We start from the raw sequence: 14,818 nt of genomic DNA on the forward strand, positions 1-14,818 counted from the left end.
CATAATATAACAATGAATAAAAGTTGACATCTGAATGATTTACTTAATAAGTATGTAAAAATAGTATTGCAATAGTTTTATGTTGCAGAGAGGATATCTAGTGTTTCGAAAAGAATAATACTTTAAAAAAGATAAACACGTATATATATAAAAAATAACAAAAAAGTGGTTTTTTAAAGTCTGTGTTGTTTACAATAAGTCTATTTCTTTTATATTCTTTAGTAAATTCAAAGTGAGTAAAAGCAAAATTTAACGTTTCTGCAAAATTTTATTTATGCTTTCCCAAAGCTTGATTGATTATTTCGCAAACTGTTAAAGAACAACTGCTAAATAGAACACTTCCAGATGTCTCTAACATTCCATAATTTTTGCATTTAAAATATATATAGAAACCCATTCAAAAAGTCTTTAAAACTGCTACGTTTACAGCAATTATCACTAAATGTGGAATTTGAGCAAAATGTTGTAAGAAATGCTAAATTATTCCCCGTTTTTAATTATTGGAATTTTATTCACAATCAGTTTCCTCAACTATAACTCGAACATTCTAGAAAACTGTATATTTCAAGTGATTGAAATTTTTAACAAGAAAGTAGCTTATTAAACTGCAAAATTACTTTACTACAAGTCAAGGTTTATTGTTTACTTATTCAAAAACTACAAAAGTAATTAAAAACATCATATATGTTACACTAAATGAGTTAGAAACTTTCTGTTGAACAATAAGTGTAATAGATAAAATTTCAAAATTTTCGTGTTCATACTTAAAAAAAATCGTTTTGAGATCAATTTGAAATTTAGAAACACATATTCTATCCATATGAGTGTCAGGTACCAAATATTATGAATCTTTGTCAAATCTATGAGTTTCAGCTTTTCCCTTACTGTATAACTTATAGAAACAAAAAGGGAAAAAGAATAGAGAGAATAACGAAGAAAATTAGTAAAAATAAAAATAATTAGTTTTATTTTATTTTTTTATTTTAAATACATTTCCAAAATATTTTTTAAACTATTTTATTTTTGAAAACTTTCTTCTATTCTTTTCATAAATATTTAATGTATAATTGTATTATAAACATAAGCGATTTTTTTTTTAAATTTCTTGCAATGAAGAAATCATTTTAAATTTGTTTTCGATTACAAAGTGGGCGTCAATTTTTTTTTCTTCAAAAATGCCCATGTGAGTGAAGGAATAAATATTAAGAATGTTTAAGATGTAAATGTTTAGTCCAAACTATGCTACTTTAAGAGCATTAATATAGTTAACATAATCAAGGTTATACTGCGAATAATTTATAATTTTTTACAATGAGGAAATCATTTGAAACTTGTTCCAGATTACAAGGCGAGAGTAAGTTTTTCAAAAAATACCCCATGTGTCAAGAAATCAGTAATCGAAATTCTTAAGAATGATTTGTTTACTCTCTTAAGGAACATATAAGTATAACTGACGCAATGAAAGAAAATTTGCAAATTTCTCATAATTCTTTGTAATGAGCAACTCATTTGAAACTTGATTAAAAAAAATTAGCTACAATTCTTCCAAAAATACCCGTATATGCCAAAAAATATAAGCTTAAAATTTTTAAGAAAAAATCTTTAGAAGATTTTTAAATTTTTAGGTATTTTTGAAAAAATTGAAGCTCATTTTTTAATCTTAATCAAGTTTCAAATCAGTTCCTCATTGCTAAAAATTATGAAAAAATGCACAAATTTACCTTCATTGTGTTAATTATACATTTATTTTATTCAATAATGGTAGTTGAACAGCCGACCCAATTTTTTGGGGTTTACAACTACTTCGCAGCCTTGCAATTTTAAGCCCAATGCAGAAGACAAGGATTACTTCTGGATCAAGTATTGGGAGAAATTTGCCATCGTGGAGGACTTTTTGATGGAACTGACCCGCATTTGCGTTACATAGAGAGGAAAACCACGAAAACTTCCCATAACCCATGATCCGTCTACCACTGAGGATATTTTACGTCAGCACAGTGGTCATTGAAAGTCGGATGCGGAATTCGTATCGACCAGCCATCGCAGGGATTCGAACCCGGTTTACTTCATTGGAGGGCGAAGGCTCTATCCCCTGAGCCATTACGGCTCTATTGTCATGCAATTGGAAAAAAAACACCCATGATAGATTTTGAGAATAGTGTCTTGACAACTATTTTCTTTCTATTGCTAATGCAATGAAAGCTAAAATAGAATTTCAGAAAACTGATCGAACCGTATTTATTTAAATTGCGCATCAACCTGACGTCAAAAATCATCAATAGTAGATTGGTTATGAGTTAGAATCTCCCTGCCATCAGCCAAAACTTTGAAGATTTTCGAGTACTTTTTCTCTGTATAACGCTTACACGGGTTAGTTCCATCAAAAGGACCTCCGAAAAGATCAAATTGTTATAAAGCTGAATCCATAAGTTACCTTGTTTTCTGAGATGGTTCCAAAAATGCAAGGTTTCGTGATTGAACTCAGCCGCTTTGGTAGTAGCACTAGTCAAGAATAACAGTAAAATAAAAATAATTTATGTGTATTTTTTCCGAAATTATTAAAACAGTTTCTTAAAAGTACACAGAAGAAAAATTCAGATCAAATTACAATATAAAGTACTGGTATTTTGGGTGAATCATATAAGAAAAATCCGTTCAACTGTAAAATCCATTTTTACCAAAAATTTTATTTTCACCGTAACTTTCACAGCGATATTTATTTAATTAGAGTCATTCAGGGGTTTTACGATAATTATAACTGTAAAAAGTATGGTATATCAGATCTTTTTTCCAAATCTATATCCGATAAAAATGGATTTTACAATAGAAGTGCCGGTACTTTATACCGTAATTTAATCCGGAATTTTTTACAGGGAACTCATTTTTTCAACCAATAAATTTTAATAAAAGAAAATTAAATTTATGTAAACCTTAAAATAAGAAATTGTAATGCATTCTTGAAGTTTTCAATTTCAACGTGTTTTTTTAATCATAATTGTCAAAATCTTATTCGGAGCANAAAATTAAAAAAAAAAAAAAAAAAAAAAAAAAAGGAAGGAAAACATATCAAAGAAAAATTTGGAATCGAAAAATAATGAAGCTCTGAGTCTCTAAAAATATTTTTTCTCTCAGCTTTGACTTCATTTATTTAATTAATGAAGGTTTAAAGAACTACGTCTCACATACTTTTATTTTTTATACATGTTTCTGCCTTTAAACAGTCATAAGTATTTTTGCATTCACGTTTGAAGCAGACTAAACCTTCGTCTTTTCTAATTTAGTATATTTGGCTTCTCCATACACTATATCATTTGGAGCCTCTCTAAATACCAAATCATTTTTTAGTAGAGACTAATTAGTTTCCACGCTTCGAAGTTTTTTCATCTTTAGATGTTTCGATTGGCGTGAAAGAGAATTCTTTTTCCATGTGTATTGTTTGTTTAGTATATCTGATTAAGTAGAATGCTAAGCAATCACTGTAAGCGAATACCATCTAAATTAGTAAATATTTATTTTATTATTTTTAGCAGCTCAGACCAATTAAAGATCTTTAGAAATTCCTGAACTGCTTTTATTTTAGATGGAATTTTACTTAATTTTTTTGTCGTGGTGATACATTTTTACTAAGCTACTTAAGTGTATTGATCAGTTAATGCAGCAAGTAATCAATGACTTAAACGTATTAACGCTTTAAAAAATCAATGAAAATAGACTGAATACTTCCTTTCACCTACAATTTTAATTTCTTAGAAATAGTTTTCCCTTATACTCTTAGTATTAAATTTGGTTTTGACTTAATTATCTTTAATTTTCAAGATTTTACTATTTTATTAAATGATATTTACCCTGAGGAATTAATCTTGCTTCGTAATCATGATTTAAATTTTTTGGATTTGGGTATTATAAAAGTTGAAAATATCTGCTTTGTTGATTTATGCGATAAGAGGAATGATTTTAATTTTAATATTAATAAACTAATTACTTGGAATTTTAATGCTTCTAGGAGCATCTATTTAAATACCACTTTTAATGAAATGAACAGAATTAAAAGAATATGTCGTAATATTTATTTATCAAAAAGACAAATCGATAAACTCTTTCAAAATTTGATAACAAAAGAATGGATATCCAACTAAAGTAATAAAATTTTATATAAAATCATTGAATTAATCGTATATTTTTATGGATATATTTACTCAACATTTTCTTTGTTAATTTATATAATTTTTCCATGTGCAAATCCATTTCGGGCCAACCCTTGGCTAAAATTATCTACTAAAAAAGCTTTTCTTTGTTAATTTTTATAATTTTTCCATATGCAAATCCATTTCGGGCAAATCCGTGGGTAAAATTATTTGGTAAAATTTTTTTATTAATTTATAAAATTTTTCCATGTGCAAATCCATTTCGGGCTAATCTGTGGTTAAATTATCTACTAAACTTTTTTTTTCCTTGATAATTTATATAATTTTTTCATGTGCAAATCCATTTCGGGCAAATCCGTGGCTAAAATTATTTGCAAAACAGGCAATTTATGCTTCTCATTCCCATTTTATATTTTTTCTTAAATAAATATTTATTTATTCAACATTTTAAATTATCCAGTCAACTTTTTACCAGTGTTCTTAAGGGGACAATGGACGTTCAAAATACGAAAAATCCTTAAAATTTTGGGTTTTTGTTTTTTGTGATATTAAAAAAAATCATACTTTTCTGAATAATATACAGCAAACAGAATTCATATTGGAGCTTTTGTTAACGAGTTATAAGAGTTTCAATTTGTATGTTGTAGGTCATTTGCATTGAAAAATATAGATTTTTCTCAGAATAAGATTTTTGGACGATTTTCTATATTCGAAATGTTCCTTGCGCATCAAATTTTGCTCTATTGCTCTGAAATTTTTTTCAGGGATTGTTTGATGTTTGTTCTAAAGATAGAACTACAATTAGTTAGCATTGCACAAAAATTTGTGTTGCTAATATTTAAACGAAAGTTTATGAATAGTAATTTTTTTATGAAAATTTAAGAGCGATGTGTAAAAAAACTTTTGATACACATTATTGCTCTATATTGTACCTGAAACAAGTTAAATACATTAAAGTACTTATAACCTCCTTTTTTGTACAAAAATAATTTTGAAAAAAGCAAAACTGATGTGCAAGGGACATTTTACGTATTGATAATTTATCGTTAATTAAAAATATACTTTTAGCTGTAACTTGAAAAATAATTAACGTTTTCTTAAAAAAAATTATACACAGGCTTCTACTGAGCTTACCAACATTCAATAAAATTTTCATATGGCTAGGAGGAAAATTAAAATTTTTGGTGTTGAACGTCCATTGTCCCCTTAATGGTTTTGAAACCATACTAGTTGTAAATGGTTAAAAAAAACTGCATAGCTTTGTATTCATGATATCCTAACCATACTTGTTGTTATATACGTATGTATGTATGTATGTATGTATGTATGTATGTATGTATGTATGTATGAATGTAGAGCAAGATGCGAATTTTTTTAAAATTTTTCAATGCGGAATTCATTTGAAACTTAATTCCTATTACAAGGTGAATGTCAATATCATTGAAAAACCCATGAAAGTCAAGAAGTATTTATAGCAAATCAGTTGGAAGGATTTGTTTGGTCCAAACCACGCGAAGTTCTAATCATAAATATTACTAACATCGGGAAACTTCTTTCGGGTTACAAAGTGAGCGTCAATTCTTTCAAAAATACCCATATGTGTCAAGACATAAGTACTCATAATTTTTAAGAGGAATTTGTTTACTCCTAACAATACTACGTTAAGAGCATATATATAGTTACCATAATGGAAGGCACTTTGTGCATTTCTAATAATTTTTTGCAGTGAGGAACTCATTTGACACTTATTTCAAATTCCTAAATGAGCCTCGTTTTTTTTAAAAATGCCAATATATTTCGAAAAATAAGTACTAAAAATTTTTATGCAGGATTTGTTTACTCACATTAAGAGCATATATGTATAATTTAGGTATTGGTCAGGTTTTGGAAATAAGGAATTTAGTTGAAACTTATTTATGATTGCAAAGAAAGCGTCTATTGTTTAAAAAATACCCACAGATGTGAAGAAATAAATTTTTATGAAGCATTTATTTAGTCCAAACCATACTACGTTAAGAGCATATATATAATTAACATAATAGAAGGCACTTAGTGAATTGAGACTTAGTGATTTTTTTTTTTTTTTTTTTGCAATGTAGAAATTATTTGGAACTTATTTTGTCTTAAAGTATTAAAGGATGAGAATCAATATGTTTGAAAATACCTTTATTTTTCAAGAAATTATTACTAAAACTTTTATGAAGAATATGTTCGAAAGAGAGTAATTTCAAAGCCAGCCTACCTTTGGCATAACAGAGGAAAATTTGCTAATTTTTTATATATATTTTTATTTATTCATTTTTTTTTGCGAAGTGGAATTCATATAAAGCTTGTTTCATATTAAAAAGAGAACTTCAAATGTTTGAAAATACCTGCATAGGGCAAATATTAATTATTACAAATTTTTAAGAACTTGTTAAATGCAAAACATGCCTCTTTGGGAACGAACAGATCGCTAATGTAAGATGCAAATCCGATCACCAAAGTTTTTTTTCTTTCTCGAAATTTTTTATTTTGTGCATTGTGCAGGGCTAATAATTCTATTGCTCGAAATAAATTTTGATGTTATGACAGGAATGCCGTACTAGTGCTCCATCTTATTTGTTCGAAAGCGTAACCTTAGTTATGCTAAGTAATTGGAGCATTATATATTTTTAAATACGAAATCTGGCAAAATGGCGAATTTTCTCTGAATACTTTTTGCTATGGTTTCAGATTCTTGAACCTCAAAGTGAACTTCAATCTAGAAAATATGGTCCCAATAGTTTGGTCAGGAGAGCGATTGATAGCCCCTTAATGTTAACTTTACTTTTTACGTATTTCGTCATATCTTCTAACGTAATGGTGTGTTTCAAATAAATTTTGTAGAAGATTTTTTAACATGCTTATCCAAAGATACTTGTTTGCCAAATAATTATTCCTAACCCTTCTTTTCATGGTTTTTTCTTTTTCTGCAATATACACTTAGGGTCATGCAATTCATGATTAAAAGAAAAATGTATTTTTTTTAAAAATCCTAGTTTAAATATATAATATAAAATAACAAAAAAGCGGTATGAGGAAATTATACTGAATCCATCATCATACAAATTTACATGTTAAGCTCAATACAAAAGAAATAAAAAATAAGATATCTTTGTATCATTTTTATTTCTGATAATAATTTTAAAAAAATAAGTTATCATACACCTCTTGCAACACTCTTATATTTTCATCTGCAACGCGGTACTCGTTCCCGAATAGTTAACCGTCAAGCCGAATAATCAACCTCTTTTAATAGCCAACAGCTTTTTAACTTGTCCAAGTACTAAAATTATACAAATAAAAAAATTTAATAAAAAAACATATAATCAAATACATTTCCATCATGCATTAGATGTGAAACAACTACACAGGAAAGTAAATTTTTGTCACATGGTTTCGGGACGATTATTTTAGGTATTCGATATAAATTGCACAAAAAATAACAGAAGCACAAAGAAATACCTTTTTTCCCCTATTTATTTCATTTATCAGCAAAAAAATCTCAGATTAGTTAAGAAAAAATATTCGAAAAATCACACGTTTCTTCCAACTACAACAAGAAGTGGAATGACAAGTTCAAACCCGCTATAATGATTGTGATATTTGATTTTTTTTTTGACAGCTACGTTCTCTATTAAGCAATAGTCGTAAAAAAGTTAACAGCAAAAGTTAACAATTTACAGTACACCTGTTTAGATTACATTTTTTTATTCTCTAAATGCTATGATGAAAATTGCCATCTTCATGCAAAGAAGGGGTAATTATTTAAAGTATTTCTTTGTTTATTTTAATAATGATCACTAAAATATTTTATTCTTAAGGTAAACAATTTCTAGATTATTTTATTCCATGTTGTTTTAAATGATAAAATCTAAACCTAGAATAGAATCATTCGAATAGATCTTGAGAAATACAAATTAAAAAATACGATAGTGAAATACAAAAAATGTCTTTTAAAAAATGATTGCCTTTAAGGTGTCCAAACTTTTCACTTCTAACCTGCTTAAATTATTGGATCCACTTATTTCAGATTTCAAATCTGGACACGTTGACAAAAAAGTATGTTTATTCAACGAAAGTACGTTTCGTTTTTGTGTTTGATCTAGTCCCATAAAATATCGTCTGCTCAAATTAATAAACATATTTAAGACCATCGAACAATTAAGATTGAGTCCTAGTTCGAAAAAAACCGGTTTTTTAGATCAAAAGTTATTCAATTTTTTCTTTCTTCTTACTGCACATTAATTAGATTAGACTATAGACTTTACCAAATTTTGCACCTGAAATAATATTTGTAATATTTGTCACAGGCTTTTATATACAGTATTTTAAAATGAAACTAGAATTTTAAAAATAATTTAATTAACAAATGAATATATAATTATCAAATAAAATTTAAAAGACATTCATAACTAGCAGTATTTATTCTTTAATGAATAATATTACTATAGATTAAATATTTATTCAAATTTATGCAATGTTTACACCATAACCTTTACTGGACAGGATAGAATTCACCCTATCAATCATGATTTTAATTAATTTTAAAACTTAAATTTAATTTTCATAATACCTTACTAAATTAAAACCGAATCCATCATAGTTTTCTAATCTTTCATAGAATAATGGTTTGATTTTGTTTTCCTCCATCGACTCCTTTCGTAAAATTTAATAAATTGTTCTTTATTAAAATATGGTTAAAGTAAATGTATAGGTGAGTCATACTTTAGGATTATTAATTTACACTTTTTATATTAGTAGACAATCTCATAACATTAAACATATTATAATTACTCAACACCAAAAAAAAAAAATATAAGGATTCACAAAAATGAATAAAATGTGTCAAAATAGCCCTAAAATAAATAATAATCGAATTCTAAAATCCCATGTATTCAAAATTAAATATGTACAAGGACTCATATCCTAATACGTACAAGGACTCAATCCTAAAGAGGACGAAATCAGACACGAAAACGTACTTTCCCTGAATAGGCACAAGTTTTTTCGTCGAATTAAGATTTTTGATCCCCCAAAATACAGGCAGTAGCAGCAATCTGGGAGATATGGACCTAATTAAATAGTCAGGAGAGCTTGAAAGTTTAAACCCCTTCGTTTTTCCGAAGATGAAAAACAAAATATATTTAGAAAATCATTTGATGTTTTTATTGTTTTATTTAAATATGGAGAATGTAATTTTATTTGGCAAATTACAAAATTTGAACAGAATCGATCGAACAGTAGCCGAAAAATTGAATTTTAAAAATTGTGTATCTTTAAATTTCAATTTCTCAGAAACTATTCAAACAATTTCGTTTTTATATTTTGCCATATAAATTTGTACTCTTCAAAATGATGTAAAAATTTGTACCCTTTGTAAATCAAAATATTTTCGACCAGTATTGAATAAAATAATAAAAAACAATAAATAAATATTAAAAACTATTTTTTGCATGGAATTATTTTTTGATAAACGCATTTTATAATTTTTTGCAAAACTTTTTCAATTCGCTTCGAAAGTTTTCAAGATATAGCAAAATATACAAAATAAAAATTAACATTAAGGGGTCCAAGCTTTCGACCGCTCCTCTGATCTCTGCTCCTGCTCTCTGTTGCAATCATATTTCTCAGATCGTGGCTATCCCCTATATTTTGGGGGTCAAACATTAATCGATAAAATGATATGTCTATTCAGAGAAAGTACTTTTTTGTGTCTCATTTCATACTTTATAATATCGCATGCTCTAACTAATTAGCATATTAGAGGTTAACCTCTCAAATCATTAAGTCCTAATAAGTGAAAATCCAATCATTAGATTAAAAGTTATTCAGGGTGTTTTGCTTATTTTTTGCGCACTGTGCAATCCAGAACAGGGAGAGTTAAGAAACTTTATATAGTGACAACTGCAGTGACATATCATTATCTACTAATTTCCAGTTTAAATGGTACGAGAGGTTGCAATTTGGAAAATACGGACCTAATAGCTAATTCAGGAGATCGGTAATTTAAATTTTACTTTTTGCTTATTTTGATATAACTTAAAAACTTTTAAACGAATGAAATATATAATACTTCATAATTGTCCTTAGACGGGAGTGCTCTTCTATGGTGGTTAGAACATCCTGCTATAAATCAGGTGAACTTCGGTTCGATTCCTACTGGCGGCCAATGAGCATTACTCACACGTATTTTTTCACCCAAATCTTTTGAGACTGCATTTTTCTCAAAAATGATTGGAAGAAATTGGGGAGGAGACTAGGTAGCTAAGATTTGAAGGCCGGTTGGAGCTAAATTTTTCAACCTGGAAACTGTCAGATTTAATCGAGATATTAATTTAGATCTGTGCAATAGGATGTACTACGTTTTTTAATGATGATTTTTTTCTAGAAAAAGTCAAATCACCCTGTTACCCATGTTAACTCAATGGGAAATATAGAAATAGGGGAATTTCAGTAAAAAAAAAGTAGATATTTTATTTTATATGACAATTTAAGAAAGTTATGTTTATAATTCACAATTGATGTAGTCAAGGAGTAATCAATGAGGAGAGAGTGAAAAACGATTGTCCTGAGAGTGAAGTGAAAGGCAATTAAAATGCAAAATTAAAAGGCTATTGAAAGAGTGAAAGTGAAAGGCAATTGTCCTAGAGTATATGACAAAATTTCTCACAATGTATATAGTGCTTACTAATCAGTTTTTATTTTTGAAAAATTACAGGGAATTTCATCAGAGCTATATAAAAACTAACATTTTGCATAAAGGTTTTAAAAAATTCTACAATATATGAAAATAAAGCTTTTTGTACTTTGAGAAAGGACCAGCAACAAATATTGTCCTGAAGCCCGTAACACCTTTGTTCAAACTTCAATGTAGTTATCTCCTTCCCCCTCTTCACTGCATTTTTCGTGGGCCAGGCAAACATCAAGATGGTACCCGGTCATACCTCGTGAACTAGGGTTATCGAAACGAAGCAGAAGAGTGCTACTATTTGACTTAATTCATATCATATTGTTTTTTAGGGTTTGAATCTTTAGTAAACGGTAACAAAAAATAGTTTTTATAACTGTAATGATCAACAGATAAAGAAAGCTTAAAAACATACGAACATTAGAAAAACAAATCGAGTAAAACAAGCTAATCTACACAGTCACTATGAATTAATCAACAACAGCATGCCAATACTGTACGTCTTTCATCTTGACTAGTAAAGTATATTTAAGTGAGGTACCTGGTTTTATCCCACTCCCCCTTATGTTGTTTCAATTTTGAATACATTGGATTTTCAAATTCCACTATTATTTGTTTAGATATTATTTTTACGCATTTTTGCACAATTTTGAGTTTTTTCTAGTGCATAAAGAACTGGCTGATAAATGACTGCCATTAAATCAATCCAAAATATGCATGAAATGTAATAAAAATTTCTTTGGTAATATAAAACTAAAATAAATAAATTCAATAAAGCAATTTTTGAAAATCTAATACGCAAATATGATCCGTATCCGTTATTGAATTGAATTTCTCCACCCGTCGATCAGCTAAGGAAGATATTTAGAATATTATATGTTTCGTTGCCTTTTAAAATAGCCAACGGGTCAAATTTTCACTTGAAAACAAGCTCCTGGGAAATATTTTTCAATTATGGAAAAAATACTTCAATTTATGCAAATAAGTATTCATTACTGTGATCTAATCTAGAGTTGCAGAAGTATTATATGTAATTTACAGATAAAAATCAGTTTTTAGAAGTAAAATAATTACCTTTATCAATACGAAATAGATTTTATCGTCCATTGATTTAGTTTTAAAAAATTGATCGTACAGAAAAAAAACAGACCTCCCTTAATAACTTTTGTTCTAATGATCGGATCTTCACTTTCTAGGACTCAATCTTAATGGCTTGAAAGGTTGGCCACAAATCTGTTAATTAATCAAAAGCAGGCGATATTTTAAGATACGAAATCAGCCACAAAAACGCACTTTCTCTGAATAAACATGCCTTTTTTTCGTTGGATTCGGATTTTTGTCCCTCAAAGTAAAGGGGTAGTCGTAATCTTTAAAATATGGTTTAAATAATTTGTTCAGGAGAGCGGTCCAAAGTTTAAGACTCTTAATGTAAGTTTTATTTTTTGCGTATTTCGACATTTCTCGAGGACTTGGTATATAAAGTATAGCATTTCAGCATATAATTATAAAATTTGTTTACGTGAAGATAAAGCTGTGTAAAAATGACTATTAATAAATATTTATTATTTTTTCATTTAATAATAGTGGAAATTTTTTTTTAATTTCAGAGTATACAATTTTTTACATCATTTTAAAGAAGTTATTTTTACCTGAAAAAATACAAAATTTCAGAAAAAACGGTCGAATAGTGCCTGAGAAATCATTTTTTTTTAAAAATCGTATATTTAAAATTTGATTACTCAAGAAATATTCGACTGATTTAGCTTTAATTTGCAATTTGTCATGTAAAATTACGTTCTTCAAAATGATGTAAAAAGTTATATACCTTATAATTCAAAATTGTTTTGACTATTATTAAATTAAATAATATAAAATAATAACTAACTATTAGATGTTATTTTTTTGCATAGAATTATGTTTGGATTGAAGAATTTTTTAATTGTTCGAAAAAAGTTTTTAATCCATTTAAAAAGTTATCCAGATATTTCGATATTTTCTTCTTTAGTCTCGAAAATTCCGATATGGAATAAGTACACAAACGTTAGTAAATTTCCATTAACATTTCTACTTTTAATTATTTTCCTACTGCTATTTAAATATTTATCTTTACACAAATATTAATTAAGAAAATCACCTGAAGTCGATTCAGTAGGAATAAAAAAATGCTAACAAATGCGCCTCTAATAACATCAGTTAAGGACTTCAGATTACCTTCTCATTATAATTTTCTGAATGAATTCCAGGAATTAATTTAATATGTGGTTGATAAAATAATGACGTGATTCATTATGAGTAAATACTAATTTCATCATAAGATTGAGATTCCTTACAAGTTATTCGGAAATTACTTGAAAGTAAAATATCAGCATTAATAATCATAAAAAATGGAGAGCTAAACTAATTCGCTGAAAAAAAATTTTTGATTCTGCTTACGCAGATCTGGAGTAAAGCATTTATTACAGAACCAACAGCACGTATAATGAATTCAATAGGAAAAAATATTTCAATTAATGTTTAATTAATGAAGAACTTCGGTTTGTACAATCCGCAAATACGAAAACAGAACACTCTTAATAACCGTTGATTTAATATTCCTATTTTTACGTATTGACATGCATCTTTATGGTTCAAAGGATAGTGCTTAAACCTGCTAAACAATTAATTAAGACAATATTTTAACTCATCTGTGCCTAACGACCTCTTAAAAGGACGATTTCTTTTCTTAAGAAAGAAAATCATGTTTGGTCGAGTGGTTCATTATTTGGCATAAGTTAGCAGAAACAAGATAGTTCTGTTCCCTCTGTTATACATTTATAATATGGGGGAGAATGATGTAGTATCGGGCAGTTGGATGAGACCGGATGCCTCTATTGTGTCGAAATTAGTTCTGTTTTCTAGCGAACAAACTCTTAATTACCCTTTACTAGTCAGAAGAAGGACCTACCCGGGTACCTCTATTGCGTCGAAATTAGTTCTGTTATCTAGCGAATAAACTCTTAATTACCCGTTACTAGTCAGAAGAAGGACCAACCCGGGTGCCTCTATTGTGTCGAAATTAGTTCTGTTTTCTAGCGAACAAACTCTTAATTACCCTTTACTAGTCAGAAGAAGGACCTACCCGGGTGCCTCTATTATGTCGAAATTAGTTCTGTTATCTAGCGAATAAACTCTTAATTACACTTTACTAGTCAGAAGAAGGACCTACCCGGGTGCCTCTATTGTGTCGAAATTAGTTCTGTTTCCTAGCGAATAAACTCTTAATTACCCTTTACTATTCAGAAGAAGGACCTACCCGGGTGCCTCTATTGTGTCGAAATTAGTTCTGTTTTCAAGCTAACAAACTCTTAATTACCCTTTACTAGTCAGAAAAAGGACCTACCATATTGGCATGGTGTTGTTGATAAATTTACGGTGTTTGTGTGAATATGCTTGTTGTTATGTCAAATCTATATTTATAAGTTTTCAAACTAGCCTTATTTATTAGTCACAACTTTTGTGAAAATTATTTTTAGTTCAACTTATTATTTATTTACTAAAGAATCACACCCTAACAAACAATAAGGATTCATACCAATAGTAGCACTGTTCTGCTTCGTTTCGACAATCTCTGCCCCCGGAGGAGGATTGGGTACAACTAAACCTTCTCCCTCCCCACCTTGATGTGCGTCTATGCTGAGCTCACGAAAGCTACAGTGAAGGAAGAAGATGATTACACCCAAGGTAGAACAAAGGTTTAGCGGTAACCAGAATAAAATTTACTGCGGACACTTTCCTCTAAGAACAAAAAGCCTATTTTCATATTTTGTAAAATTTGTGAATCTCTGTATAAATTGTAGTTTTTACATAGATATGAAGAAATTATCTGTATTTTTCCTTTAAAAAAATTATAAAATAAGCACTTTATTTTTTGTAAAGAATTTGGTCTCTGCAGTCCCAGGCCCCGGAACAAATGTCCCTCTCC

Source organism: Parasteatoda tepidariorum, chromosome X1 (genome assembly GCF_043381705.1).
Source record: "Parasteatoda tepidariorum isolate YZ-2023 chromosome X1, CAS_Ptep_4.0, whole genome shotgun sequence".
Classification (NCBI taxonomy): domain Eukaryota; kingdom Metazoa; phylum Arthropoda; class Arachnida; order Araneae; family Theridiidae; genus Parasteatoda; species Parasteatoda tepidariorum.